General features: G+C 42.1%; 1 protein-coding gene across 4 annotated transcripts in view; it reads left to right on the top strand.

Annotated features, from left to right (window-relative positions):
- The first annotated feature begins 5,536 nt into the window (after window positions 1-5,536).
- rnf6 (ring finger protein (C3H2C3 type) 6) overlaps window positions 5,537-24,929 on the top strand; it is a 53,931-nt gene continuing 34,538 nt past the window's right edge. For 2 of the 4 annotated variants that reach the window (XM_060826744.1, XM_060826741.1), the window contains exon 1: window positions 5,537-5,605. The gene's annotated coding sequence lies outside the window, so the exon portion shown is untranslated. Of the gene's footprint in view, window positions 5,606-5,836; window positions 5,854-8,503; window positions 8,629-24,929 lie in introns of those variants that run through there. The other 2 variants (XM_060826742.1, XM_060826743.1) reach the window with 2 other exon arrangements.

Raw genomic sequence — 24,929 nt, 5'->3', positions numbered from 1 at the left:
GTTGCAGGAAAATATCAGCAGGTCTGGCAGCATCTGCGAAGTGCAATCAATTTTAACATTTCAAGTCCGGTGACCCTTCCTCAGAACTGAACTCAATGCTGAGGAAGGGTCAGCGGACCCAAAACGCTAATTTTGATTTCTCTTCACAAATGTTGACATAACTAGATAGTTAAAGTAAAACGTAAGTCCTCCACCGCATCTCCTCCACTTCCCGCTCCTCCGCCCTTGAGTCCCGCCCCTCCAACCGCCACCAAGACAGAACCCCACTGGTTCTCACCTACCACCCCACCAACCTCCGTACACAGCGTATCATCCACCGTCATTTCCGCCAACTCCAAACGGACCCCACCACCAGGGATATATTTCCCTCCCCTCCCCTATCAGCATTCCGCAAAGACCACTCCCTTCGTGACTCGTCAGGTCCACACCCCCCACCAACCCAACCTCCACTCCCGGCACCTTCCCCTGCAACCACAGGAAATGCAAAACTTGCGCCCACACCTCCTCCCTTACTTCTCTCCAAGGCCCCAAGGGATCCTTCCATATCCGCCACAAATTCACCTGCACCTCCACACACATCATCTATTGCATCCGCTGCACCCGATGTGGCCTCCTCTATATTGGGGAGACAGGCCGCCTACATGCAGAACGCTTCAGGGAACACCTCTGGGACGCCCGAACCAATCAACCCAACCACCCCGTGGCTCAACACTTTAACTCTCCCTCCCACTCCACCGAAGACATGCAGGTCCTTGGACTCCTCCATCGCCAGAACATAACAACACGATGGTTGGAGGAAGAGCGCCTCATCTTCCGCCTGGGAACCCTCCAGCCACAAGGGATGAACTCGGATTTCTCCAGTTTCCTCATTTCCCCTCCCCCCACCTTGTCTCAGTCGACTCCCTTGGACTCAGCACCGCCCTCCTAACCTGCAATCCTCTTCCTGACCTCTCCGTGCCCACCCCCTCTCCGGCCTATCACCCTCACCTTGACCTCCTTCCACCTATCACATCTCCATCGCCCCTCCCCCAAGTCCCTCCCCCCTACCTTTCATCTGAGCCTGCCTGGCACCCTCTCCTCATTCCTGATGAAGGGCTCTGGCCCGAAACGTCGAATTTCCTGTTCCTTGGATGCTGCCTGACCTGCTGTGCTTTAACCAGCAACAAATTTTCAGCCATAACTAGATAGTTCCCAGTCTAAAAATAGAACTGCTCATCATGACCTCCTGACCCTTTCTTAATTATGTATGCATGCTACTACTGTTGCTATGGTTTTGTCGGCTTTCATTTTGCTAATATATTGTGATTTACCATGTGGACTTTGAAAGTCCATTCATACCACTTGAGTTACCCTGATCAATCTGTCTTCTACCTCAAATAAATAAATCAAATTAGTCAAGCACCATTTTCCTTTCACAAATCTGTGCTGACTTTCAAAGTCTACATTTTACAAAAGTGCCAATTAATTTTGTTGTAGGTTAATATCTCCAAATTTCCCCACATTTCATGTTAGACTCTACAGCTCTTAACATTTGGGTTTCTTTCTCCTTTATTGTATAGGATGTAACATTTGCAAACTCCAGTTCAGTGGCACCTCCCCATTATCTTAGGAGGATTGGAAGATTGTAATAGCCACAACCCAAACAATTTAAACCTTTACTTCCCTCAACAACCTTAGATGTAATTCATTTGGACTAGGTGACTTGTCTGTTTTCAGCATCACCAAACTTTCCAGGTTTTTTTTGTAACCAATGTCACCATACTTGAACTACTATCTGCCAATTTTTGACACTAATTCACCTGAGTCAAATATCTTTTCAATGTAATGAAATTAATCTTTGCCAGTTAAGTATTTTAACTTTGTTACTTATAATTTCCTATAACTGTTCTAAATTTGATTTTATGATCATTATTCTTCAAATACTTCTGCACTGAAGCATGTTCTGTTTGCCTTATTTAATTTCTCAGAACTAGATCCAGTGCTGCTTCCTTCCTCATTTGGCTGGAAACAATAGTTAAAAGTTCTCTGTACCAATCTATATTAATGTAACTAAGGTCCTCCATTATTATTAGTTTGTTGTTGCATCATCTTTATTTTAACCACAAATTTGCTTCTCTAGTTCCTTTCCATTATTTTGTTGGGTATAATGCACAACAGTATAAAAGCTCCATCACTCCTGAATTCAATGCAAACATATTCGGTTTTTGACCCCCTCAATAACATTACTGCTTTTCAGAGCCAGTAGTTTATTTGAGCACAACTACCAATTCTTCCATTTTTCCTTTCTTCCTTCCTTTCATAAGTACCTTGTTATGAGGATGATTACATTCCCAAATTTCATCTTCTTCATTGATCCAGGTTATTTAAATGCCACTTGATCAAAATCTTCTGATAGTTGTATCGGATGCCAACTATATTAAAATGGAAACTTAATTTAGGAATGTCAGTGGCACCCACAAAAAGGAGGACTGATATGCATGCTCTGAAATTGCCCTGGTGAAGTGTAAATTTGAAGAGTCATCAGACTTAAGATGTTAACTGTGTTTTTCTCTCCAGATACTGCCAGACATCCTGAGTTTCTACAGCACTTTGTTTTTATTTCAGATCTTCAGCAGGTACAGAGTTGCATTTTTATTTCAGTTTAATTATGATCGGTTGATTTCCTGGACCCTGTCCAAAAGTCTCTGACACTGAGGTTAGCATCACAGATTTTGAGCACATACCTGATACTTAGACCAGATATTAAGCAGATATTGCTCGGTGTTAAATGAGTGTTCAAACAATGTCATTGGAAAGTACCACCAATGACTCATTAACTCACCACCACAACCCGTCCACCTGAGTTTACCACTCCACTGACCCAACTTGATCTTCAGCACAGTGTTACCCCCCACCCAACCCAACTTGACACGTTCCCCACCTTCTCAGCTTGAGATCTTCCATGGAAATATGTGCTGAACCATCAAATTATAGTCAGGTCTTAAATTTGCAGAAAGGTGTGGACTCCAGCAATGTGTGCAGCATCATTTCTTTGTCTCTAAAGTTAACACCAACTGGGTGTTTTGATAGCCTTACAGGATAGCTGGGATTGAACCTGGATCTTCATGCCTAGAGATAAGGACACACTGTGCTCCAACACCCTTCATGCATCGCAACACCAACTATAGCTCAATAAACTTTTTACTTACTTGTGGTCCTTGACTTGCCCATCCCAATGCACTCTGAACCACATTTAAGTAATTGTGCTATTTGAATAGTTAAATGCCTTGGGATATTTCGTTTAGAGTCATAGAGATGTACAGCATGGAAACAGACCCTTCGGTCCAAGTCGCCCATGCCATCCATATCTAGTCCCACTTTGCCAGCACCTGGCCCATATCTTTCCAAACCTTTCTATTCATATACCCATCCAGATGCCTTTTAAGTACTGCAATTGTACCAGCCTCGATCACTTCCTCTGGCAGCTCAATCTATACATGCAACACCCTCTGCGTAAAAAAGTTGCCCCTTAGGTCTCCTTTTTATCTTTGTCGTCTCAACATAAACCTTTGCCCTCTAGTCTGGACTCACTCACCCCAGGGAAAATACTTTGCCTATTTCTCCTATCCATGCCCTTCATGACTTTATAAATCTCTATAAGGTCACCCCTCAGCCTCCAACACTCCAGAGAAAACAGCTCCAGCCTATTCAACCTGTCCCTACAGCTCAAATCATCCAATCCTGGCAACATCCTTGTAAATCTTTTCTGAACTCTTTCAAGTTTCACAACATCCTTCCAATAGGAAGGAGACTGGAATTGCATGCCATTTTCCAAAAGTAGCCTAACCAACGTCCTGTACAGCCACAACACGACCTTCCATTTCCTATATTTAATACACTGACCAATGAAGGAAAACATACCAAATGCCTTCTTCACTATCCTATCTACCTGCGACTCCACTTTCAAGGAGTGATGAACCTGCATTCCAAGTTCTCTTCTCTCCCGAGGACCTTATCATTAAGTGTATAAGTCCTGCTAAGATTTGCTTTCCCAAAATACAACACCTTGCATTTACCTAAATTAAACTCCATCTGCCACTCCTCAGCCCATTGGCTCATCTGATCAAGATCCCGTCGTAATTTGAGGTAACCTTCTTCGTTGTGCATTACATCTCCAATTTTGGTGTCATCTAAAGTCTGGTTGAAGATTTGTAGCTCGGGTGTCCGTTGTTGTGGTTCTGTTCACCGAGCTGGAAGTTTTTGCTGCAAACGTTTCGTTCCCTGGCTAGGGAACATCATCAGTGCTATTGGAGCCTCCTGTGAAGCGCTGCTTTGATGTTTCTTCCGGTATTTATAGTGGTTTGTTCTTGCCGCTTCCGGGTGTCAGTTTCAGCTGTAGTAGTTTCAACACTATAAATACCGGAAGAAACATCAAAGCAGCGCTTCACAGGAGGCCCCAATAGCACTGATGATGTTCCCTAGCCAGGGAACGAAACGTTTGCAGCAAAAACTTCCAGCTCGGTGAACAGAACCACAACATTGGTGTCATCTGCAAAATTACGAACTATACCTCCTATGTTCACATCCAAATCATTTACTTAGGGGGCATAGGTTTAGGGTGAGAGGGGAAAGATGTAAAAGAGACCCAAGGGGCAACTTTTTCACGCAGAGGTTGGTACGTGTATGGAATGTGTTGGCAGAGGATGTGGTGGAGGCTGGTACAATTGCAATGTTTAAGAGGCATTTGGATGGGTATGTGAATAGAAAGGGTTTGGAGGGATATGGGCCAGGTGCTGGCAGGTGGGACTAGATTGCATTGCAATATCTGGTCGGCATGGACAGGTTGGACTGAAAGGTCTGTTTCCATGATGTACATCTCAATGACTCTATAAATGCCTTCAGCACCAAGGACCTGGGTTCGATTCCTGTCTTGGCTGACTGTGGAGTTTGTACATTCTCCCTGTGTCTGCATGATTTTTCTCCCGCATTCCAAAAGATGTGCAGTTAAGTCAGAAATCGCACGACACAGGTTATAGTCTAACAGGTTTATTTGAAATCAAATAAACTTGTTAGACGAGAACCTGCTGCCGTGTGATTTCTGACTTTGTGCAACTCAGTTCAACACCGACATCTCCACATCATGACTCCCTTGACAGTTACGAGCTGAAAATGTGTTGCTGGTTAAAGCACAGCAGGTTAACCTGCCTAACCTGCTGTGCTTTAACCAGCAACACATTTTCAGCTCTGATCTCCAGCATCTGCAGACCTCACATTTACTCCCTTGACAGTTAGTTTGTTTTCAGAAACCAGGTGATAGAGAAACAAATGGGGCGCACACACACCCATCATCTCCAACTTTGGGAAGTGACGGGCGTGGTTCTTCTTTCGCACAACATGGGAACACATCTGGGAACCACCTCGTCCGAATGCTGGCGTGCGCCGAGGGGGCGTGGCAGACCTGGCACGATCCCGGTTGGGCTCGTTCCCGAGGCAGTGTCACGTGGTGCTGGCGCGCGGTTGTCAGTGCGGGAAGCAGCACGCGCTCATTCGCTCTCCACTTTACGGCTGGAGCAGCAGCTGAGGAGCCTGGTCTGTGCCAGTGGCAAAAAAAACCGTCGACTGTGAGGTATCGCTTTTCTCTCACTAATCCGGCGCTGTGCGATCCCATGCGGTTCTGTTAATCTGACAGTTGGGTTCGATCGGCGAGTTCGATTTTTCTACACGCTTTTTGCAGTCCCATTAAATGGTTTGTTTTTTTGGGGAAATCCGTTGCGGATCAATCTAACGTGATGGCGTCGTCCCGCCTCCTTTTTATGTTGACTGGTTCAGTTGTGTCGCAGAAAATGGCATCAGAAATGGTTCGAGTTCCGTATGGTCAGTTTGGATGTCAATCGTTACCTTGTCGCTTGCTATCATGTTAGGTTGCATTTTGATTTGTAGTGCTGAGGCCTAAACCTGGGTATTAAAGGATATCTTCATTTTTAATATTTCTTGTTCTGGATCTTGTTTTAATTTTATCCTATTTGATGCTCTTAATTACTCGTTGGATTAAGATTTGTTTCTGTCCTAGTGACGGAATGAGATCTACAAACATCAATTATGCCTTTTAAAACGTTTAAGTGTCAGTTTATTAATAGTGAAAAATCTAAAATTGTCTCTTCAATTATTAGTCACCTCGCGTTCCCTGTGCTCGTGTGGATATCTCGTCTACGCACGTTCATTATAATCCTGCTACAGAGTAACCTAGAACAATCTAAAATATGTCATATAGATTTTTTTTCCATGTAGGTTTTGTCTTGCAATGTTGTGGCATTTTTACGTAAACAAACTTCAGAACAATCCATTAAAATCAAGAGTTAAGTAACTAGATATATAAAGTGTAGTGTAATGTAGTATTTAGAGGCTCTGATTATAATTTTAGGTTGACATACCTGTTATAAACCATTCCAGTTTCCTTGTCATGTTTTGATAATGACCAATCCTCTCAGCTGTTGTACAGTATTTCCTTAGTATTTTTGTGACTCATTTTGTTTGCTTTTATTAATTGCATCATTGTGTATGATTCAGTGCAATTTGCTTTAAAATTTCAAGGATTAGGAATTGAACTTAATGTAAATTGGAGATCAGGTGCCATTAAAAAGTAAATTCTTTCTTGGTTTCAAGTGCCATTTTATCAAAGCATTAAATGCATATTGTGATGGTGATCCAGTAGCCATTTTGTTGGATACAAACCTTTGGTTGACTTTATTAACAGGCTTGACTGTTCATTGTAAAGGATTGCTCTGGGTAGCATTCTGAAATGTATGCTATCCTCCTCAATATTATAATGACGTCTTTCAGATTAAGATGTTTATATTTTCAAGTTAGTTTAAAATTGCAGAAGTCATTTGTATCCTGAATTGTGCTGCCATTTGCCTTTGCTGCTCTAAATCCTGATATCCGCTGCTATTGAGTGTGATCAGGCTGATGCGTCGATACTTGTGAACCATTGCCCAGCTACTTGTAATCAATCTAAGTTTCTTTATAATATGTGTTAAAGTTTTGCATCAATACCAGGATTTTTTTAGATCTGTTTTTAACAATTGTTGTCACTTGAATAGTATCACATTTTATAAAAGCATAATTGAGTCTCAGCATCCATTAAACAATACGTTAATCTGTCAGTGTGTTTTAGATGCAGCATAAAAGGGTTAACAACAGGGTGATGCTGACGACTTGTATAGTTTCATGGCAGCACATTCTATATTAAGGAGTAACTGTTGAAAATTGTAAATCCTAATCTACACCAGCCAATGATGCTGACATCCCACAAATGAATAAATAAAAGAAAAATGGAAACATCACAAGGTTATTGGAACATGTGGAACAAAAAGAAAAGGCTATACGTGCTGTCAATGTTTAAGATGGTCTGCCAACACCTGTGGAGTGCGGCATAGTAGGTGAAAATAAATATAGTCTTCAGATTGTGGGATTAGAGGCTGGATGATAATCAGACCAAGGAAAGCTCTCAAAATTACAATATTTAAAGATATTCTGCATTTTATAATGGAATTTTTTTTTAAAAAGGTCCTAAATATATTTTCCACATGAAAACTGCTAATTGTACACTCTAATTCAAGTCTTCTAACCAGTGGTAGTGCATAGTCCTGCTTTTGTTGACCAGGGGCAAGTGTAATGATGGCATGCTTGCCATCATGAATGGGATTAAGAATTTATAATGGGTGGGGGGGGAAAATTGACAAGTACAAGGTTTCTAATTCAGAAGTGGCCATGCTTGCTTTCAGTGGTCAGAGCATTGAGTATACGAGTTGGGATGTCTTGTTGCAGCTGTACAAAAGATGTTGATGAGGCCATGTTTGAGGACCTTTGATCAGATGGGCCGAGGAGTGGAAGATGGAGTTTAATTTAGATAAATGTGTGAGGTGAGGTGTTGCATTTTGGATGGGCAAATCAGGGTGGGACTTGTACACTTAATGGTAAGGTCCAGGGGAATGTTGCTGAACAAAAAGACCTTTTAGAGTGCAAGTTCATAGTTCTTTGAAAGTGGAGTCACAGATCGACAGGGTAGTGAAGAATTTGTTTGGCAATCTTGCTTTTATTGTTTAGTGCATTGAGTAAAGGAGTTGGGAAGTTATGTAGTGGATGTACAGGACATTGATGAGGACATGTTTGGAATACTGCATTCAATTCTGGTCTCTCTGCTATGTGAAGGATGTTGTGAAACTTGAAAGGGTGCAAAAAAGATTGACAAGGATGTAACCAGGATTGGAGAGTTTGAGCTGTAGGGAGAGGCTGAATAGGCTGGGACTATTTTCCCTGCAGTGTCAGAGACTAAGGGGTGACCTCACAGAAGTTTAGAAAATCTCGAGGGACGTGGATAGAGTGAATAGATAAGGTCTTTTCCCTGATGTAGGGAAGACCAAAGCTAGAGGGAAGTGGTTTAAGGTGAGAGGGCAAAGATTTAAAAGATGCAACTTTTTCACACAGAGGATGGAGCGTGCATGAAATTAGCTGTCAGAAGAAGTGGTGGAGGCTGGTGCAATTACAACATTTGAAAGGCATCTGGATGGGTATATGAATGAGAAGGCTTCAGAGGGATATACGCCAAATGCTAAAGGCAAATGAGTCCAGATTAATTTTGGAAATCTGGTAAGCGTGTTTCTGTGCTGTACATTGCTATGATTCTACTGCATGCAGTACTTGTCACCCTACTGTAGAAAAGGATGTTGTGACTCTAGTAAGAGTACAGAAAAGATTTACTGTAATGCTAACTGGACTGGAAGGTTTGTGTTATAAGGAGAGGTTGGATAAGGTGGGACATTTTCTCGGTGGAGTATAGGAGACTGAGGGGATGACTTTCGAGGTTTATAAAATTGAGAGGCATAGATAAGGTTGATCGCCAACAGCTTTTCCCATTGGATGGAAGTCTAAAACTAGAGGGCGTAGGTTTGATTTGAGAGGGGAGAGATAGAAAAGGGTGGAGGAGGCAATTTTTTTGCACAGAGGTGGTGTGTTTGGAATGGGCTGCCAGAGATGGTGGTGGAAGCAAGTACAAGGTTATCATGTAAGAAACATTTTAGATGGATACATGGATTGGATAGGTATGGAGGGATACGAACCAAACACAGGCAAATGGAACTATTTTCTGAGAACTGGGCAGCAATGGCAAGTCAGGCCAAATGGCCTGTTTCCATGCTGTGGACATCTATGACCAAGTAATTAACCAGTATTTCTTGATATTGACTTTTCATGCATAATTTCCTAACATTTTTACAAAAGTCAAATCTGGAGCAGAATATTGCCTTATTTAAGCATAATGTCTAAATTGTCATCTCTCATGAACTAGTTATTCAATGTGGTGAAATGAGATAAAAAGATGTGAACCTTTTGCCATATTGCATTAAATGTTAAGCCAAATATCATTTTTTCTTGCACCACCATGTCACTTTTCTGTCTAGGGAATTGTATTAAAAAAGTCATTGAAAGGCCGCAGTTGAACTTAGTGTACTTCATTAATCATATGTAGGAAAATGCAACCTTTTAGGGGATCGAGGTCTTGCATTTGAGAATTTTGATACATTTCTTGGAAGGTACATTGTAATGAACTTCTGAAGGCCTTCATAATTGGGTGGGTTTCTGAATGGCATTATAAAAGATTTCTTCACTATCCACTGATAGCAATGTGTTTGTTCTGCAGCTTGAAAAATGATGCAGTGTTCTCTTGATTGTTGAGAAAAAGTTTTAGAAAGCATAGAGTACACAGCAACAAAGTAATGGGCATATTATTTGCTGATATTGGCCAATTACTTTCATTTTCAAAGGGCAGTTTTTCACTATTGGGGAAATCATGATCTCACAACCAAGGAGTTCAGATCCATGTTGTAATCAATTTATTGGAGGCTTTTTAGTATCTGGAAAAATTGATGGAAAATTGCTGAAAGATGGGATTAGAGTAATTAGGCAGTTGTTTTTGAACAGCACAGACTTGATGGGCTGAAGGGCCTGTTTTGTGATATAGACATCAATAACTCTGGTTTCTAAGTTCAAGTGACTGGTGTTTAACATACAGTGGATGATTGTGTTTTAAGGCCAGTGCCACCACGAAATGGAGCATCATGTGCATTACACAGAATTAGAGTATTGCAGGGCTATATCATGACTAAAAATGCTGCAAAAATTAAGATTTTTAAACTACTCCAATAATTAGAATTTATAATAACATGTGAATAAGGAGGTGGAATATGCTTTTTGGCCACCTGTGCTTGCTCTGCCATTTAATGAGGCCATGGCTGATGTTATTGCAATCATAAGTCCATAAACTGACCTACCTTGTTGACCATTCACCCTCGTGTCAAAAAACTGTCCACCTCTGCGTTAGTGGTAGTCAAGAACTCTGATTCCAATACCTTTTCAGGACAAGTCTTCAAAACACTCTGAACTCTCTGAGCAGAAAAGCTTTTACTTTATCTGTTCTATATAAGTGACCTTTTTTTTAAATGGTTAGCCCTAATTTAAGTTCATTCTTAACAGGAAGCATTCTCTTTGCATCAACTTTGTCAAGACACCCCAGAATCTTGTATTTAATAAAATTGTCTCTTATTCTCAATTTCAGCAGATACATGTCTAGCCTGCCTAAACAATCATCACAAGATAACCCACTTCTTTCAGGTATTAGTCTACTAAATTTTCACTGAACTGCTTTCAATGTATTTGCATTGTTCCTTGAATAAGGCAATCAATATTGTACACAGTACCCTGGGTGTGGTCCTGTATAACTAAAACATAAACTCCTAATTTGTATTTAATTTTCCCTCACAACAAATAAAGTTAAAATAAGCCTTAGACCTAATTCTTGCCCCTCAAGCACAGTATAGACTCCAATCATAAAAATGATGCATCCACCAAGGGAAACCTTCACTGTGAATTCATTCGTTAACCGTATCTTATTGCACATTACCAGATATAGTATAGTTTGCATTCTGGCTGGTTGCAGAATGTGCTGTTTTAAGAAATTACCTCAAAAATGTATTTGGTTAAAGCACAGCAGGTTAGGCAGCATCCCCAAGGAACAGGAAATTCGATGTTTCGGGCCAGAGCCCTTCCTGATGAAGGGCTCTGGCCCGAAACATCGAATTTCCTGTTCCTTGGGGATGCTGCCTAACCTGCTGTGCTTTAACCAGCAACACATTTTCAGCTCTGATCTCCAGCATCTGCAGACCTCACTTTTTACTCAAAAATGTATTTGCCATACAGGCTACCTTTGCTAAACTTTTTTTTCCGTTCATATCTCCCTTGATTATCAGTATCCCTTTCTGAGAAGCTGTGTTATTTATCCCTTTCGTTGCCCTATCCTCCTTTGCTGTTTGGCGATAAAAATAGTTAGACCCCAATCTGTTCAGAGATGTTAATAGACACCTCTGGAGCAGGTGGGATTTGAACCTGAATCTCCTGGTTCAGGGGTAGGGTCAATACCACTGCACCATAAGAGGGCCCTGCTGTTTGGGGGCCTGTGCAGCACTCCCACAACTGACGGCTTGGCTTTGTCATTTCTTTTCTATCCAAATCTTTTACACATCTTGAACTGAGTCATCCCTCTCTATGGTGCAGATACCATCATTTTCAGCTTTTCATTGCTTTCTGCCCTTGCTAAATACCAATCCATGTTACAAATACAGTAAATGCTAGAGAAACTCAGCCAGTCTGGCACCATCTGTTGAGAGAAAGTAGAGTTAACATTTGAAGTTCAGTGACCTTGCAGTGTTCGGAAAGACAAGAGGGATGGAAAAGGTGGTAGGGTTGCACTGTTTACAAGAAATGAAATGAAGACAGTTGTGAGAGACAATCGAGACTCTGATGGTAGGTCCATTTGGGCTGAAGTTTTTTAAGAAGACATTGGTAGAAGTCGTACACAGACCTCTAAACAGAAAAAGCTAAACAAGATCTATAAATAATAGGAGCAGTAAAAAGAATAGAACAATTATTTGTGACTTTAGTATTGATTGGACTAATCAAATTGGGAAGGATAGCTACGACAACAAAATTAAAAGGGTACATTAGGGATAGATTCTGCGAGCAATATGTCAGGGAATCAACCAGGGACCAGGCTATCTAGGATTTGGTCATGTGGAATGAGATAAGTTTGATAAATGACCTCCAAGAAAAAGCAGGAATAACAGTAAGTAAGCAATGGCAGATATTTTAAGGAAGTCCTCCATGACTCTCAGCAAAAATGCATTACAGAAAGGAAGCAAGATCATAAGAGAGGAATGAACCAATCTTGGCTAACTAAGGATTTGGAGGAGAGTATTAAGTTGAAAGAAAAAAAATTTAACAAAAGCCGAAATCGGTGATAGCCACAAAAACTGGGATAAATTCAGGATCCAGAAAAGGAAGACTAAAAAGGTAGTAAAGAGGGTGAAAATAAGTTGAGGTCAAACTAGTGCATATAAAAAAACTGACGTGCTCCTTTTATATAAAAAGAAAGAGAGCAATCTCAGTAGAAAGATGAATGTGGGGAGATGGCTATGGGAAATAATGAAATGGCAGAGGAATGAAACTGACATTTTGTATCAGTCTTTATGGAAGAAAATACTTTTGAGTATTCCATTAATACAAAATGAATACAAAATTAAACACCATTCCTATCACTGGAGAAGTAGTAACAGATTAATGCAGGTAAAGGCTAATAAAGTCATTTAGATCCGATGACCTATCCCAGAATCCTAAAAGAGGTAGCTAAGAGATAATTGGTGCATTGGTTGTAATTTTACAAAACTCGATAGATTCTATAGAAGTACTAGAGAAGCAGAAAACTGCTAATGTAATACTCCTATTCAAAAACGGTGGGAGGCAATAAGCAGATAATTATAGACTGATTAGTCCAACATCTATTGTTGGAAAAGTATTGGAATCAGTTATTAACAAAATAAAAACAGAACATTTGGAAAATTATAATCTAATCAACCAGTGTCATTTGGCTTCATGAAAGGGAAATTGTAGCTGAGTAATTATTGGTGTTTTAAGGAAGTCCAATAGATATGTTATATTTGGACTTCCAGAAGACACTTGACAAGGTACTCACAAAAGGTTAAGTCATTATGGCCTACAATGTTGGAGATAATATATAATCGTGGAGAGAGAATTGGCTAATGGGCAGGATATGTCAAGTGAGGATATGGGGTTCTTTTTGAAGTTTGCAACCAGTGGACTTCCATTGGGGTTGCAACTGTTTTTAATATCTAATAATGATCTGGGTGAAGGAAGCGAATACAAACAGTTTAGAGAGATATTGATGTGTTCAGTAAGTGTGCAAAAAGTTGGCAAATGGAATATTATGTGGAAAACTATGAAGTTTTCTTTTGGAAGGAGGAACAAAATTTAAAGTATTAAATGGACATTAACTGCAGAAAGCTACAACACAAGGGGACTTGTGCACGAAACATAAAGCTAGCACAGAGATGCACCAGGTCATCCAGAAGGTGAATGGAATATTGGCCCTTCTTTTAAGGAATTGGAGTATGAGATTAAGGACGTTTCCTGCAACAGTACAAGATGCTATTTTAGTACTATGCTGAATGTTGTGCCCTTGTTCAGTGAAGTCAGCAATGCTCTAGAGTTTGCATTATCTTTCAACTTGGCACTTGTAACATCTTCTAGGCTGAACACTGAATTGGAGTGTGACTCTGCAACCTTGTTGTATACGGTTTTGTTTCATCCTCTTTTATTGTGCGGTCTGTTCAATTTTTCTTCATGCCTTCAGATGATTTATAGCAATTTGTGCCTCATTTGGATGAGTCTTTGAAGCTTCATTATGTCTACTGCCACACCTTGTCTATTGCACCATGAAACCTTTTGTAGTTTCAATGTCCCCTGGTCTCCACCTTATCTCTGATATTTTCTTGCTTCAATACTGCTACCCCCCCAAAAAAACTTATTACACACACAAAACTCTAAATTCTCTTTGTCTTGAGTTCTCGTTGGAAGGTAATTGACTTGAAACACTATCTTTCTCCACAGATGCTGCTTGACCTGGCTGAATTTTTCTAGTATGTTTGTTCTTATTTCAGATTATCCATGTGATTTAGAGCAACCATTTTACTGTGTTGACAGCTGAATGCAACCAGCCTCCTTTCCATTGGGGGTTGGGGAAAAATGAAGTAAATTGTGTGGAGAGAAAAACTGAATGAATTAGTTTGACAGAAAGCAAGGATTTCTCTAAATTCCATCAATCCATTGGTATTCATGAAAAATTCCTCAACTGCTTTTGATGAGTGAGGAAAACTGAAAGAATGCAGTTCAAATTACTAATTGGCGTACTGTTCTCAGAGATCCTGTGAAATCTGAAGCCTTGATTTGGTTGAATTTCAAATGATTAATGAATCTAGTCATTGGCTGTTATGGTAATTCTTCAAATGGCTCATATACGTTGATTGGATGGTTAGGATACTTGTAACTTTCTCAAAAGAAAAGCCTGTATTTTGTTTCGATGATTAAGGTTTAGGACCGGTTATGATTCAGTTTGAGATTTAAGAAACAGGGGAAATTCTGCTCATCATTTCTTTCTAATTTCATCTGAATGCCATATCATGTTGCATTTGGAAGCACTGCCAGTTACTCAATGTTCAAGATGTTAAGTGGAGCATCCTACTAAGTTCGACAGTCTTGGAAGTGAGGGTTTTAAGCAAAGAAATCACAGTCAACATCAGATCCCAGAACATCAAGATAAAGATTTTTCCAAGCTTAATGTCATAGGATCTTCATGTTTGTTGATACTCAGAATAAAACCTCGAAGCTCTGCTTGGTCATCGAGTTGACATGTTGGCCTTGGATTGTTTGACTATCATCTGACTGTTTCCATTTCACATTTTTAAAAAAATTGTGAAGAACTGAAAGCGCAAAAACATTCTGAACAGCAAAGCAGCTGACATACATCTGACTTTTTTTTATATAGGTATGATCAAAACACAGGTGAGAGTCAGAGCAACTAACACCATTTGCTGTCAGTCATGAATCTGGAGAAGAGGAGAAGATCATTCATTTTACCTAATGAGTTTGATCTTGTGCAGACTGTTCTGATTTTGTCTCGCTGTTTCCCACATCTTTTTAAGTTAACGCTAATTTGCTGAATTCATTGTGCCTGGGTTTCATAATGCCATCCATTGACACATCTAATTTAGCAAGAACTGTTATTCCAAGTGTTGAAATGACATCAGGGCAGCAGTCCTGAACCACCTTCATTCTGAGCCAATGTGCATTGATACAGAACAGGGAGAACTTAAGATTTTTGGTTCAAGGTTTGTTTCTTATTTATTTGAAAATGCTCTCTTGCCAACTTAAGCCTATGGCTGTGTTTTGAAATTCTTGCTGTCAGTCATAGCTGATGTGTAGCACTCTTGCCTCTTAGCCATCAGGCTGTTGGTTAAGATCTTGTTCCAGCGACTTGAGCAGAAAATCTCAGTTGTCGGGGATGTGCTGACTATATGGAAATGAAGCAGGTGACCAACTCTAATTGTACTGAGTGGTAGAACAGGCTCATGCTATTTCTCATGTTCTTTCAGCCATATTATCTTCAAGATAAGAAATTAAACTGATACTGTTGTCATTGATAAGGAACAACGAATGGGGTTTTCTTAAAATGAGTTGGGATCTTAGTCTGGTTTTGTATGACGATGTAATTTTGAGTCTCTGTTGTGGAAGATTGTACTTTTGGTAGCTGTAATATAAGGTTACAGAATTTGTGATTCTGACACAGGTTACAGAGGCATACAGTACGGAAACAGATCCTTCAATTTGTCCGTGCTAACCTGATTTCCTAAACTGACCTAGTCATATTTGCCAGCATTTGGTTCAGTTCCCCCTCAATCCTTCTGATTCATATACCTATCCAGATGCCTTTTACATTTTGTAATTATACTCACTGCACTACTTCCATACACACACCACCCCCTGCATGAAAAAAGTTGTCCCTTTGGTCCCTTTTTAAATCCTTCCCCTCTCACCTTAAACCTACACCTTCTAGTTTTGGATGCCTGTAGTCTGGGAAAAAGACACTGGCTATTCACTCTATCCATGCCTCTTATGATTTTGTAAACTCGATAAGGTCACCACTCATCCTATGCTCTGTGGGAAAGAACCCCAGCCCATTCAGCCTCTCCCTATATCTCAAATCCTCCAATCCTGGCAATATTCTTGTAAATCTTTTCTGAACTCTTTCACGTTTAATAACATCTTTCCTATAGCAAGGAGACCAGAATTGCACACAGTATTCCAAAACTGGCCTCATCAATATCCTGTACAGCTGCAATATGACGACTGAAGAGTCTGTATCCATAATGTAAATCTCTGTGACTCTTAACTCCTTTTAAAGAATGCATTGACAAATGGAGGCAAATGTACCAAACACTACCTTCACTATCCTGTCTACCTGCAACTCCACTTTCAAGGATCTATGCACCTGCACCCCATAATTTCATTTATTTGGAATTCTTTAGGCAGATTTTAGAATCTGACATGGCTTCTGAACAATGATTTTCTGTTACTTCCATTTAGAACAGGAAGTTGATAATTTTGTCAATCTGTGAATCTGCTCTTTAAAATTAAAACTGACGAGTGTTAGACCACAATTCTTTTTATATATTGGTCACATTCTTGTAATTTATTGAATAGCTTATTTTGTTTGTTCTAGTTTCAACCCCAAAGGAGGGTTTGGAATTTAGCAATTCTTTGTCAGTCCTTTTCATTGACAAGTAACTGTGAAATGCTTTGGCTTTTTTTGGATTTGAGCCCCATTTCGAGGCTTGACCAGAAAGCCAAGGGTAATGCTTTATTACAGTTTGGAGGAGCAGTGCATTGTTGAAGATGGCATTTTTGATTTAAGATGTTAACTCATTGAAGTAAACCTAAAAGATTCAATTACACTACTCAAACAGCAGCAGTGGAAGTTTTGAAGTGTCTTAACCAATTATCTTTCAATATAGGCATAACCAAATAGGAATAATGAATCTTTATCTGATATTTCTATTTATGTAATCATGTTATGGATACATGGACTGATCCTTTTGCTTTTGTGATCATAGTGACTATCAGAATTGGTCATTGTTCCATTCTATTAAATATTCCTGAGGACGTGATTATAAATGCAATCCTTTCTTCTTCAACTTTCACAACTACAAATTTCCAGCATGGCTGGTATTTTCTACTTGTTGAACATACAACTCTTAATTAAACCCTACATTTCATTGATTGGATTGAAAAGTACAATTCTCAGATCCAATTATTCAGAGTCATAGAGATGTACAGCATGGAAACAGATGCTTCAGTCCAAATTGTCCATGCCAACCAGATATCCCAACCTAATCTAGTCCCACTTGCCAACACTTGGCCCATATCCCTCCAAAGCCTTCCTATTCATATACCCATCCAAACACCTTTTTAAATGTTGCACTTGTACTAGCCTCCTCCACTTCCTCTGGCAGCTCATTCCATACAGGCACCACTCTGTGTGAAAAAGTTGCCCCTCAGGTCTCTCTTATATCTTTCCCCTGTCACCCTAAACCTATGCCCTCTAGTTCTGTACTCGCCCACCCTAGGGAAAAGACTGTGTCTGTTTATCCTATCCATGCCCCTTATGATTTACTAAACAACTATAAGGTTAGTCCTTAGTGTCCGATGCTGCAGGGAAAACAGTCCCTCCCTATTCAACTTCTCCCTATAGCTCAAATCCTCCAACCTTGTCAACATTCTTGTAAAGCTGAAAATGTGTTGCTGGAAAAGCGCAGCAGGTCAGGCAGCATCCAAGGAACAGGAGATTCGACGTTTCGGGCATAAGCCCTTCTTCAGGAATGAGGAAAGTGTGCCCAGCAGGCTAAGATAAAAGGTAGGGAGGAGGAACTTGGGGGAGAGACGTTGGAGATGCGATAGGTGGAAGGAGGTCAAGGTGAGGGTGATAGGCCGGAGTGGGGTGGGGGAGGAGAGGTCAGGAAGAAGATTGCAGGTTAGGAAGGCGGTGCTGAGTTTGAGGGATTTGACTGAGACAAGGTGGGGGGAGGGGTAATGAGGAAACTGGAGAAATCTAGGTTCATCCCTTGTGTTTGGAGGGTTCCTAGGCAGAAGATGAGGCGCTCTTCCTCCAACCGTCGTGTTGTTATGGTCTGGCGATGGAGGAGTCCAAGGACCTGCATGTCCTTGGTGGAGTGGGAGGGGGAATTAAAGTGTTGAGCCACGGGGTGGTTGGGTTGGTTGGTCTGGGTGTCCCAGAGGTGTTCTCTGAAACGTTCCGCAAGTAGACGGCCTGTCTCCCCAATATAGAGGAGGCCACATCGGGTGCAGCGGATGCAACAGATGGTGTGTGGAGGTGCAGGTGAATTTGTGGCAGATATGGAAGGATCCCTTGGCGCCTTGGAGGGAAGTGAGGGAGGAGGTGTGGGCGCAAGTTTTACATTTCCTGCGGTTGCAGGGGAAGGTGCCGGGAGTGGAGGTTGGGTTGGTGGGGGGTGTGGACCTGACGAGGGAGTCGCAGAGGAAGTGGTCTTTTCGGAACGCTGATAGGGGAGGGGAGGGAAATATATCCCTGGTGGTGGGATCTGTTTGGAGATAGTGGAAATGATGCCAGATGATACGCTGTATATGGAGATTGGTGGCGTGGTAGGTGAGGACCAGTGGGGTTCTGTCCTGGTGACGGTTGGAGGGGCGGGGCTCAAGGGCGGAGGAGCGGGAAGTGGAGGAGATGCGGTGGAGGGCATTGTCGATCACGTCTGGGGGGATATTGCGGTCTTTGAAGAAGGAGTCCATCTGGGTTGTACGGTATTGGAACTGGTCCTCCTGGGAGCAGATGCGGCAGAGACGAAGGAATTGGGAATATTGTTTTTACAGGGGAAAGGGTGAGAGGAGGTGCAGTCTAGGTAGCTGTGGGAGTCAGTTGGTTTATAGTAAATGTAAATTTATTGTAAATCTTTTCTGAACCCTTTCAAGTTTCACAACATCTTTCTGATAGGAAGGAGACCAGAATTGCACGCAATATTCCAAAAGTGGCTTAACCAATGTCCTGTACAGCCATAATGTGACCTGCCAAGTCGTGTACTCAATACTCTGACCAATAAAGGAAAGTATACCAAACGCCACCTTCACTATCCTATCCATCTACGACTACTTTCGAGGAATGATGAACCTGCACTCCAAAGGTCTCTTTGTTCAGCAACACTCCCTAGAACCTTACCATTAAGTGTATAAGTCCTGCTAAGATTTGCTTTCCCAAAATGCAGCACCTCTCCGTTCTCCAATTTAAACTCCATCTGCCACACCTCAGCTCATTGACCCATCTGATCAAGATCCTGTTGTAATCTGAGGTAATGTTCTTTGCTTAAGGGTAAAAAATGAGGTCTGCAGATGCTGGAGATCACAGCTGAAAATGTGTTGCTGGTTAAAGCACAGCAGGTCAGGCAGCATCCAAGGAATAGGAAATTCGACGTTTCGGGCATAAGCCCTTCATCAGGAATGAGGAGAGTGTGCCAAGCAGGCTAAGATAAAAGGTAGGGAGGAGGGACTTGGGGGAGGGGCGATGGAGATGTGATAGGTGGAAGGAGGTCAAGGTGAGGGTGATAGGCTGGAGTGGGGTGGGGGCGGAGAGGTCAGGAAGAAGATTGCAGGTTAGGAGGGCGGTGCTGAGTTGAGGGAACCGACTGAGACAAGGTGGGGGGAGGGGAAATGAGGAAACTGGAGAAATGTGAGTTCATCCCTTGTGGTTGGAGGGTTCCCAGGCGGAAGATGAGGCGCTCCTCCTCCAGCCGTCGTGTTGTTATGTTCTGCCGGTGGAGGAGTCCAAGGACCTGCATGTCCTCGGTGGAGTGGGAGGGAGAGTTATAGTGTTGAGCCACGGGGTGGTTGGGTTGGTTGGTCCGGGCGTCCCAGAGGTGTTCTCTGAAGCGTTCCGCAAGTAAGCTGCCCATCTCCCCAGTATAGAGGAGGCCACATCGGGTGCAGCGGATGCAATAGATGATGTGTGTGGAGGTACAGGTGAACTTGTGGCAGATATGGAATGATCCCTTGGCGCCTTGGAGGGAAGTGAGGGAGGAGGTGTGGGCGCAAGTTTTACATTTCCTGCGGTTGCAGGGGAAGGTGCCGGGAGTGGAGGTTGGGTTGGTGGGGGGTGTGGACCTGACGAGGGAGTCACGAAGGGAGTGGTCTTTGCGGAACGCTGATAGGGGAGGGGAGGGAAATATATCCCTAGTGGTGGGGTCCGTTTGGAGGTGGCGGAAATGACGGCGGATGATACGTTATATACGGAGGTTGGTGGGGTGGTAGGTGAGAACCAGTGGGGTTCTGTCTTGGTGGCGGTTGGAGGAGCGGGGCTCAAGGGCGGAGGAGCGGGAAGTGGAGGAGATGCGGTGGAGGGCATCGTCGATCATGTTTGGGGGGAATCTGCGGTCTTTGAAGAAGGAAGCCATGTGGGCTGTGCGGTGTTGGAACTGGTCCTCCTGGGAGCAGATGCGGCGGAGACGAAGGAATTGGGAATATGGGATGGAGTTTTTACAGGGGGTAGGGTGGGAGGAGGTGTAGTCCAGGTAACTGTGGGAGTCAGTCGGTTTATAGTAGATGTCTGTGTTGAGTCGGTCGCCCGAGATAGAAATGGAAAAGTCTAGGAAGGGGAGGGAGGAGTCTGAGACAGTCCAAGTGAATTTGAGGTCGGGATGGAAGGTGTTAGTAAAGTTGATGAACTGTTCAACCTCCTCGTGGGAGCACAAGGCAGCGCCGATACAGTCATCGATATAGCAGAGGAAAAGGTGGGGGGTGGTGCCAGTGTAGTTGCGGAAGATGGATTGTTCCACATATCCTACGAAGAGACAGGCATAGCTGGGGCCCATGCGGGTGCCCATGGCAACTCCTTTAGTTTGGAGGAAGTGGGAGGATTGAAAAGAGAAGTTATTCAGGGTGAGGACCAGTTCAGTCAGTCGGAGGAGGGTGTCAGTGGAAGGGTACTGGTTGGTGCGGCGGGAAAGGAAGAAGCGGAGGGCTTTGAGTCTGGATGTCCTTCGTGAAAATAAGGCATTGGGGACCGGGGAAGCGCAAATCCTGGAGGAGGTGGAGGGCGTGGGTGGTGTCCCGAACGTAGGTGGGGAGTTCTTGGACTAAAGGGGACAGAACCGTGTCGAGGTATGCGGAGATGAGTTCTGTGGGGCAGGAGCAGGCTGAGACAATGAGTCGGCCGGGGCAGTCAGGTTTGTGGATTTTGGGCAGGAGGTAGAAGCGGGCTTGCGGGGTTGTGGGACTGAGGTTGGAGGCGGTGGATGGGAGATCCCCTGAGGTGATGAGGTTATGGATGGTCTGGGAGATGATGGTTTTGCTGTCCACTACCCCTCCAATTTTGGTGTCAGCAGCAAACTTCCTAACTAAGTCATTCTATGTTTACATCCAAATCATTTATATAAATGACGAAAAGTAGGAGACCCAGCAGTGATCCTTGTGGCATTCCACTGGTCACAGACCCCTAGTCTGGTAAACAGACCTCCACTGCCAGCCTCTGTCTTCTACCTTCGAGCCAATTCTATATCGAAATGGCCAGTTCTCCCTGTATTCCATGAAATCTAACCTTGCTAACCAGTTTCCTAGGGGAACCTTGTTGAACGCTTTGTTTCTTTAAAAAACTCCGTCACGTTCGTGAGACAGGATTTCCCAAGCACAAAGTCATGCTGACTCTCCTTCATTAGTCATCGCCTTTTCAAGTATGTGTAAATCCTGACCCTCAGGATTCCCTCCACCAACTTGTCCACCACCAACGTCAGGCTCACCAGTCTATAGTTCCCTGGCTTTTCCTTTACTACCTTTCTTAAACAATGGCATCAAATTAGCCAATCTCCAAACTTCGGGCACCTCACCTGTGACTACTGCTGATACAAATATCTCAGCAAGAGGCCCATCAATCACTAACCAAGCTTCCCACAGAGTTCTTGGGTACACCTGATCAGGTCCTAGGGATTTATCCACATTTTCTGCGTTTTAAGACATCTAGCACTTCCTCCTTTGTAATATGGACATTTTTCAAGATGTCACCATCTATTTCCCCACATTCTGTATATTCCATGACCTTCTCTACAGTAAACACTGATGCAAAATACTCATCTAGTATCTTTCCCCATCTCCTGTGGCTCCACACACAGGTTGCTTTGCTGATCTTTGAGGGGCCCTATTCTCTCCGGTGTTACCCTTTTGTCCTTAATCTATTTGTAAAAACTCTTTTGATTCTCCTTAATTCTATTTGCCAAAGCTGTCTCATGTCCCCTTTTTTGCCTTCCTGATTTCACTCTTAAGAATACTCCTACTGCCTTTGTTCTATTCTCCGGACTGGGCAGAGATTAGTAAATCCTTAATCTCGCAACGATTTAAGGGCTACGTGGAGAGTGCAGGTAAATGGATTTGAAATGTCCATCAGCCATGATTAAATGGCGGACTGGACTCAATGGGCCAAATGGCCGTACTTCCACTCTAATGTCTAATAGTCTTATAGACTCTATCTTTGCTATTGATACTTGACATGTGCTTCCTTCTTTTTCTTAACCAAACCCTCAATTTCTCTAGTCATCCAGCATTCCCTACATCTACCAGTCTTTTCTTTCACCCTGACAGGAATATACTCTCTCTGGACTCGTTATCTCATTTCTGAAGGCTTTCCACTTTCCAGCCGTCCCTTCACCTGTGAACATCTGCCTACAATCAGATTTTGAAACTTCTTGCCTAATAACATCAAAATTAGCCTTCTTTCAATTTCGAACTTCATCTTTTAGATCTCGTCTATTCTTTTCCATCACTATTTTGAAAGTAATAAAATTATGGTTGTTGGCTCCATAGTGCTCCCCCACTGACACCTCAGTCACCTGCCCTACCTTATTTCCCCAGAGTAGGTCAAGCTTTGCACCTTCTCTAGTATGCACAACGACGTTTGGAATCAAAAAAAAATTCATATGCACACTTGACAAATTCCTCTCCATCTAAACCCTTAGCACATTGGCAGTCCCAGTCTATGTTTGGAAAGTTAAAATCCCCTACCACAACAACCCTATTATTCTTAGGGATAACTGAAATCTCTTTAAGGATTTGTTTCTCATTTTTCCACTGACTATTAGGATGTCTACAATACAATCCAAATAAGGTGTTCATCTCTTTCTTATTTCTCAGTTCCATCCAAATAACATCCCTGGATGTATTCCCAGGAATATCCTCCCGAAGTACAGCTATCCCTCATCAAAAATGCCACACACCTTCTCTCTTGCCCCCCCTTTCTATCCTTCCTATAGCATTTGTATCCTGGAACATTAAACTACCAATCCTGTCTTTCCCTGAGCCATGTTTCTGTAATTGCTATGATATCCCAGTCACATGTTCCTAACCATGCCCTGAATTCATCTGTCTTCCATATTCGGCCTCTTGAAAGGAAATAAATACAGATTAATTTATCAGTTCTACCTTGTTCTCTGTTTTGTTCCTGCCTGCCCTGACTGTTCGACTCACCTTTGTTCTCAACTGTATCAGTCTCAGATACATCTCTTTTTCCTCACTATCTCCCTAGGTATCAAACCTCTCCACCCCTCGCCATTCTCAGGGGCTGTTCAATCCCCTGAAAATCAATCACTCCCTACACTTTCCAAAGCAGCGTACTTGTTTGAAATGGGGATAGTCACAGAGAATCACACTACCTCTCTTACCTTTCCTGGAGTTAACCTATCTAATGTGGCTGTATCTGTGATTTTTCTCCCTTCCTATAACTACCATCCATCACACCCCCTTGCTCTTGTTAATTCCTCATTGCCTCTAACTGTCACTCCAGCCGATCCATTTGATCTGATAGGATTTGCAACCAACGGCATTTATTGCAAATATAATTCTCAGTAACATGTATCCGCTCCCTAAACCTCCACATCTGACAAGAGAATATCACTCTACTAAGGGCCGTTTTTGCTTCTTACAATCTACAGACCCAGAAAGTAGCATCATCTTATTCCTCTACAAAACTGCTCCAGACTAACATTAATACTTACGACTTAAAAATTTTTAAGTTTAATCAAGAGACCTATCAACTATAGAACCTTTTTTAAAAATAAACTGATGATTGTTTATATGGGTCCATTGGAATTACTGCAGCCATTGAAATAATATATTTCTGACACTTTTTGAATTGTTACTTGCATTTGGTTTGTGTGCTTTAACCAGCAACACATTTTCAGCACAAAATAATTTAACCCTTGTTTAGTTTGAAAAGGAAGATTGTGTTTATTTCAACACAGTAGCTGTTATTAGTTATGTTTTGTGTATGTCTTCATATAAATGAGCTTTGCAAGATAGAGCTTCATATTTTTAAGGGAACTGACTTCTGTCAGATAATCCAAGAAACCACATTTATTCAAAGTTGATCATTTAATGGTAGGAATGGGGTTTGAAAATCACTTATTCTTTAAAACATCACCATGAGCTGAAATGCTTTTGTTAATTAATTCATGGGATGAAGCATTACTGCCATGGCAATATTTATAGCTTATCCCAATTTTCCTCACAGATGATCGTGTGCTACCTTCTTAAACCATTCCAGTTTTATAATATCAATTAAAAACCAGAAGAACTTCAAATGCTGGAAATCAGAAAGATAAACAAAACCCTTGGGGGCCACTAGACCAGGATGTTAACTGTGATTTCTCTCCAAGGTGCTGTGTGTGTTTATATAGGTACTCTTAGTTTGGTAAGAAGTTGGGAGAGTGGCACTCGTCCCAGAAAGGGGAAAGTATTCCATTATACCCATGACTTCTGCCTTATTACTAGTGGAAAGGTTTTGGTGAGGCACTGACTGCAGAATATCCAGTCTTCAACCTAGCTATAGTATTTAAAAGGCTGATTCAGTTCAGTTCCTGATCAGTGGTGAGCTCCTCAAGGATATTGTTCGTGGGGGATTGCAATGGAATTTCAATGAA

This window comes from Hemiscyllium ocellatum, chromosome 6, assembly GCF_020745735.1.
Source record: "Hemiscyllium ocellatum isolate sHemOce1 chromosome 6, sHemOce1.pat.X.cur, whole genome shotgun sequence".
In the NCBI taxonomy this organism is placed as follows: Eukaryota; Metazoa; Chordata; class Chondrichthyes; order Orectolobiformes; family Hemiscylliidae; genus Hemiscyllium; species Hemiscyllium ocellatum.
Note: the sequence above shows the minus strand (reverse complement) of the source record. Positions and strands in the feature narration are given on the sequence as shown.